Source organism: Fukomys damarensis, unplaced genomic scaffold (genome assembly GCF_012274545.1).
Source record: "Fukomys damarensis isolate Sample0158 unplaced genomic scaffold, DMR_v1.0_HiC HiC_scaffold_7, whole genome shotgun sequence".
Taxonomy (NCBI): domain Eukaryota; kingdom Metazoa; phylum Chordata; class Mammalia; order Rodentia; family Bathyergidae; genus Fukomys; species Fukomys damarensis.
The window spans coordinates 34228871-34236337 of record NW_022900919.1 but is presented as its reverse complement, the minus strand read 5'-3'; positions in this window follow the sequence as shown (position 1 = coordinate 34236337).

The following is a 7467-nucleotide window of genomic DNA, read 5'->3' as shown; positions in this document are numbered from 1 at the left end:
TTTTTTGTCAGTTTCTGTTCTAGAGTCTTGAATTATGACTTCCATTTTGCTCATTATCTCTCTGGTTAACTGGGAAATTATTTCTGATTTGAATTTTTCTAGAGCCTGATTGATCTCTTTTGTTACCTCCTGTGATATGGGTCCAGGGTGTCCTGTTGGTTCACTATCAGACTTTTCATCCTCATTTTTCCTACTATTTGCCATTGGTGAACTGGAAATCTGATTTTGTGTATTGTTTAAGTGCTTTCTCATTTTTATTTTTATTGTTGGGTTGTCCTTTAATTTCTGGGTATTAATTAAATCTTCCTAATATAGTTGCGTTTTAGCTTTTGAGTTTCTAATGACTCATAGACATCCTCATTTTCATAATATCAGAGAAAACAACTCTTTAAATCAATCACAACCCTTTATCCCAATTGATACATTCAGCAGCCCAATAGGATCAGGCACAGCTTGCAAACTGACCACTTGTGGTAGTCATTAATGTATCACCTTTAACTCATGTGAATTAAATTAATTTCAAGAAGCAGCCCATAGTATGTTTGCAGTGAATATGCTTTTCAGTATAGCATCTTTACCATTTAGGATGGTGGGTTAGACTTAGAACAAGAGGATTAGATAAGTGAAAGAGTTAGAGCAGGTTTGAAGTGAATCCAGAGGTTGTAGAATTACCTTACTATCTTTACAAAGCTATTAACTTCAGGGGGGATAGAGAGAGTACAGGAATAAGGACAAGAATATATCCCCTTAACAATAACAGGCGCTTGCCTTCCCTTGAAGGTACAGAGCCATGAGCGAGGTAAAATGAGTGGAGAAAAGAACATAAAGAGAAACCCCTCCTAAAAAGAAAAAATAATAAAAGAAGAAGTCTGAGTGAGGGCAGGAGCAGGAATAAAAAGGGAGATGAGGGATAATATGGTGGAGCAAGAGACTGAGTTGGAGAGAGAGGACAGAAAAAAGAAAGAAATTTTAGGGTGGAATGAGGAAAAGAAAAAAGAGAAAAAACAAAAAGAATTTGAAGGGCCTCTTTCAGACTGTCTCTGTTCTCATATTATACCACATGTACAGCCGTATGCAGAACTGAATCCCCTGGTCTCAGCTAGCCAATGGCAGTTCCCCACAGCTGAGGCTGAATACAGTCCACAAGGCCTAACTTGAGTTTCCCTACCCTTAGGGTTGAACTCCACTCAGTTCTATTACAGGTTTCCCCTGCCCTTTCTTTAAAGATGTTCAAAGTTGGGAGCTCAGAAAACTACCCTTCATGAGAACCTATGCCTCTGCAGAGTTGATCTAAGGACTGGCCCAATCAGGAGGTTTGAGAACGGGGGGGGGGTTGTGGGGGGGTTTCAAGGGCGCCCGCACGGCTACCTTCCTTACTGGGTCTGTTGTCGCTCAGTCCGGGAGGTCGTGCACCCGCCCGGTGATCTCAGGCAGGCAGGCAGCTGAAGAGCTGGAGTAGTATTTTATTGCAATGAACTAATTACTGTTTATCTGTTCAACTTCTGATAGAAATGTGGGATGTTTTACATTTATAGTATTATAAATTAAGCTGCTATGAACATTCTTATATAAGTAATTTTGTGAACATATTTCTTTCTCCTAGATTTGCATCTCAGATTCATATAAGTAAGTCTCACAATAGATATATGTTTAACTTTATTAGAAATCATCTATCTAATTTCTAAAGTAATTATACTGTTTTGTGGACCCATTCACACTGTGTGAGACTTTCCAGGTGCTCTGATTGCCAATGTTGACTACTTTTAGACATTATAATTGGGGGGGTAGTACTGAGGATCAAACTCAGGACCTTGTGCTTGTGAGGCAGGCGTGGTGCCACTCAGGTAAATCCCCAGTCCTAGACATTATAATTTTTAATATGTGAATATGGTGTATCTCCTTAATGATGTTGTTGTACACATTTTTGATCATTAATTACAATGATTATCTTTCCATGTGTTTTTGGCCTTTCACCTATCTTTTGTGAAGTGTGTGTTCAAATGTTTTGCCCTTTTGAATTAGGTTCACTTTATTTCAGTTTTATTTATTTTAGTTTATTTCAGTAGAAATTCTTTATTAAGATTTGTCTTTTGGGGCTGGAGATTTGGCTTAGTGGTTCTGCCACCTGCCTCGAAAGCACAAGGGACTGAGTTTGATCCCTGGTACCCCCCCAAAAATATATATCTTTTGTTATATTAACTATTACACATATTTTCTCCTACTCTATGATTTTTTTACTTTTATATTTATTTTCTTCTTTGAATAGCAGATAGTTTCAATTTGGATAATATCTTATTTGTGGATGTTTTTGTTAAAGATAGTGCTTTTTATTCTGGTCTATGATCTACTATAAGCTCATGTCTGTATATAGTGTAAAATAATGGTTATGCATAGCTTTGTCTATGTGAATATACTGTTGTTCACGCACTGTTTGTTGAAAATATTTTTCCATTAAATTAACTTCAGTTTATTTGGGAGAGAGTTGAGATAAACAATTATGAATCTTACTGAATTTGCATATCTCTCTATTTACTTAGATCTTTACTTTCTCACAGCAGTATTTTATCCATTTTTAGTGAGTGAAGTCTTACATGTCATTCACTAATCTTACTTGTAGAATTTGTCTTTTGATGCTATAAAAATAGCATTGTTTTAAATGATACAGTCAGTTGAAGATGTTCCTTTCTATTCCTCATTTACTGAAAAGTTTTCTTACACATAGGTTTAAACTTTTATTCAATGATAATTTTAAATCAAAATCAAGTCATGACCATTATACTAGTCATAAACCTTTTAATCAAAATAAACATAATATACAAACTCAAATCTAAGTATATATGCACTTGTATATATATCAAAAGTTAGGAAAGACATTGAAAAGGATATGCCAGTTTTTTTTTTTAATCTTCAGAGCAGGAAGTTAATAAAAATTGTTTAAATAAAAAAATTCTAACATCGTAAAGTATCTCTAATTTTTGAATGCACATTGTTTTACTGTTCATTAATATCAGGTGATGAAAAAATGTTTACCTAAATTTCAACATTCCTTAATTTCACCAGAGTTTGGCCCCTTTCTTTGGTCAAAATAATTAAATTTTAACTGAAAATCTAAGTAATTATTGCTTATTTTTAAACAAAATACTTGAAAATCCCAGATTTTTATAAGAAGGAAATAAATGGCAATATATTCATGCGAATTTTCATCCATTAAACTTTTCAAATTATATTTAATGGTTTGAAAATACTTAAATATGTAATTATGTGGGAAAAAGATATATAATATTGATGACAGATCTCAAGTATGCAGAAACTATAGATAGATATAAAATTACAGGCAAAGAAGAATGAAATATTAGTTTCTTCTTCATATCTCTCCTTAAAATTCTTTAATATGTACACATATTATTGTTATAAATATGAAATACTTTTTTTTTAAGATGATGGCATGTTAATACACTAGGAAATTCTGAAACAGACTCACAGTCACAGGGAAAAAAAATCTTATTTTACCGCACAGGTGCTATTGCAGTGTATTGAAAAGCTGACTGTTTGGTAAATGGTTGGCTGTCAGTTGAACATCCATGTGAAAAACAACATGGAGTCTAAAGTCACAGCATACACACATGAAAAAAAATAGTTCCAGATAAATTGCAGGTCTAGATAAGAAAGTTAAACCAATAAAAAAGAACATTTTTCCAATGAAGTATTGCAAACCCACATTTTGAACAGCTTTGTTGATATATAATTAATCTACCATATAATCCACCAATTTGAAGCATACAACTCAGAGATTTTTATTATAAGCACACAGCTGTGAAGCTCGCACCACACTCAACTTTTGAAGATTTTACTACTCTTTCAAAAATCCGACACCATTACCAACTTTTTTGCATTGCTCCCAAATCTTTCATCTCTCTGAAACTACTGTATTTGCATTCAGTATTTTTTTTCAGCTTTCATTGAGTTTATTGGTACATTTTAGGGATACAGTACAGTTACATTCATTGTTGGGATTTTGTACCTCTACATGACAAGTCTTGGTTCTCATTTTTTCCCCTTACCTCTGCCCTCCCTTCACCCCCCTCCTCCCCTCCCCATCTACGAACACTTTATTTTCATTTTTTCATTCTCTCATATTTTTTTTCCCCCTTTTACTCTTCCCCTACCCATCCCACCTTCCCTACACTTTTAGTATTTTTATTTTCTGTCTCTATAGATTCATCTATTATGGATATCTCATATTAGTGAAATTATTAAAATGTGAGATTTTGTGACTTTGTCTTAATACATTTCCAAGCTTCTGTGTTGTATCATGAATCAACACACCAATTCTCTTTATGGGTAAATAATATTTCATTTTACTATATCATACCATATTTTGTTTATTCATTCACCATTTAATGGACATTTGAGTTTATTTTATCTAAGTCATGCTTCTATGAACATTCAAGCATTTGATTTTGTGTGGGCATATATTTGTATTTCTCCTAGGTATACACCTAGCAATAGAAATGCTGGGTCATATGGTAACTTCTACACTATATTTAAGAAACCACTAGACTGTTTTCCAATACGCTGGACAATTTCACGTTTCTATCAACTATGTATGAAGGTTCTGATTTCACTATTTCCTACCTAGGACATGTTATTTTCTGTCTTTTTTTATCCTGGCCATCCCGGTATGTGCCAAATTGAGTCAAATTATGGTTTTGATTGCTTTTCCCCAGTGGATAATGTTGGTCATTTTTTCATGTGCTTATGGGGGCACAGTAGGATGGATCATCATATCATGATATATGTACCCATGGTGTATTAGACAGTGATGGAAAAGAGCTGACAGCAAGTCCACACAGAAACAAGACTAGCATTTACAGATATATATTCAGAAAAACAAACTGAACATAAAACTGTACCTATTGTATTATTCCACTCAGATGAATTACTAGAAAGAAATGAATCTATGGTAATAGCGTTCAGGATAATTAGTATTTTGTGGGCTTTGGAGTGGGGGGGGACATACAGAAATATTTCAAGCTACTGTCAATATCCTACATCTTGATCTGTATGATGATTGCACAAGGTGGGATGAGTAGAGTTTTATTAAAGATTTGTGCATCCTCCTGAATACACATTATACCTCAATGCAATTTCTGAGGATTTTAGACGTATAAAGTGAGGCAATGGAAGATTCCCTTCAGTCAAACAACCCAGGAATGATAGGAATAAAAATGTAATGATGAAGAAGATAAGTCTTTTTAAGGAAATAAAGATTGCCTGGATTGGAGCATGAGGCAGACTTTTCTATGCTGTTTTATCCATCGCTTTTAGCCAATTTGGTTTGAATTTAAATTATTTTATATTATGGCAGTTTTGATAGCTAAATTGCTCTCATGATTTGAACTCTCCAGATATATTTAAGGGCAGGAAGAAAATAATTGCTATAATGAGAAAGGAAGAACTCTTTGTGCCTGGAGCTTTCAAAGATAAGAGTGTATTTAATGGAGCTTTTCCTGTAACTTTAAAAGCACCCTGCATGGGGGAACCTTCTTTCCATATAGTTTAATGATCCAGGAAGCATTTTCATGAATGGAAAAGTGGTGAGTTGCATATAAGTTCACAAAGAAAGCAGATAATGTAAGCAGGATGGCTTAAATTCTAAAAGACCAAAAGTATTTAGCCTATAAGAGCTGGACTAGAAAAAGACAAAGTAAAAGACAAGAAATAAATTTTAAATATGGCCCAAGAAGAGAAGCTAGCACTTACCATTGTGGACAATAGCTCTCTAAAGGTTCCACTGGTTTTTATATATGACCAGATAGAAAAAGAAAGCAATGAAGGAGATCAGGATATTTACAGGATTTAGAAATATACGTAGTCAGTTCTATGTTCCAGAAGCAATTATATACCCCCTTATAATTAGAACAGACTCCCTAGAAACACGGTTTGAAGCAGAGATTTATTTGCTCATGGTTTCCTAAAGAAATTGGTAAGGGTATGAGGAAGTAGGCAAGGGCAGAGTGAAAAGTCAGGCACAGAGCGGGCAGGCACAGCCTCAACCCTGATACTCCTCCAGACTGTTCCTACCTGAGAACAAGAGGAAGTGTGTTTTGAATACCAATAAATCTTGTAAGCCTGGTAGGTGGCAGGGTGATGTAATTCTCTTTCAAAAACTGGCCAGGAATCTCTGAACTTCTTTCAAGTAGTCCCTGATTTGGGGAGTTGTGTTTGTCTATTTGTGTGTTGCCTGATGTTGGCAAGACTGCTGCCACACCAGCTTATTTGGAATTCTCCCATCCTTGATATAAGATCACCCTCAATATTAGTCAACCTCTCATCCTCCACCATCTGCTAGGTGATACCTAATCCCTCAACAATAATTCTGCTACGTTAGTTCAGCCAGAATCTTTCCTTAACCCTGGTTTTCCCCTAAGTAGTGTTCCATCCACAGACCCGACTCACTCCATTTCTGTTCCTCTGTACTGTATTGAGAGTTGAGTCCAATTCCTTTCCCACAACAGGAACCCCACTGCAGTGGCTTCCACACCTTGAGTAAAGTCTGTCTTCCTGTTTCTTAGCAGTGATATGAATAATTTTTACTTTACAGAGTTGAGGATACAAACCCTGAGGAAGCACAGCAGTCAAAGTTCTAAGCAATTCACAGTCTAAGCACTATGAGGTTGGAGAATGTGAAAACTAGTTAAATAAAGGGAATGCAGGAGAGATACCAGTGGCATCTTGACAATTTCCAGACAGATGGAGGTCAAATTCAGTCTTATTCTTCCTTGCTACCCACAACAGGTATATTTATCTGGCTTATGTTAAGGACTGTCTGTATTACTCGAATTTCAGCCATTTGCAAATTACATTCACATCATCTTGATATATATGTCATTATTATAAGGTCATCCAATCAATATTTTTTAAATTGACATGTTTTTAAAAGTTATATATTTACTGAGCAATAACATCTGTAAAATTTTTGTTTTAATTATTGAATGCTTAAAATATAGTCAAAACATGTATAACTACTTGTATTTAAATAGAATATATAGATATGATCTAAAAACCTCTCAGATCACCAATGGTACAGGTACATTCAATTTGAGGAACACTGATTTAAGGAGTGTCAAAATGCCACACTTAATCTCAATGTGTGGCCCTTATTCTAGAATACTTATAATGGTGATTCAAGTTACTATGGTGAAAACTAAATTTTTGCATTAAGATATTTCCTTTAAAAGTTTGTGTATATATAATTTTGTATATATTGATATAGAACCAAAAACCTGACAGGAAAAACCATTGTCAGGTATTATCACAGTTAAACTAAGCTCTTGTGTATAGCAGGGCTTTGAGGGAATGGGGAGGTAATAACATTTGAGGTGAGCAGATTGTGAATCCTACTAAGATTATATGCTGGTGTAAGATCTGAAAGAGGAGAGGATGTGAATGTTAGAATCGATATAT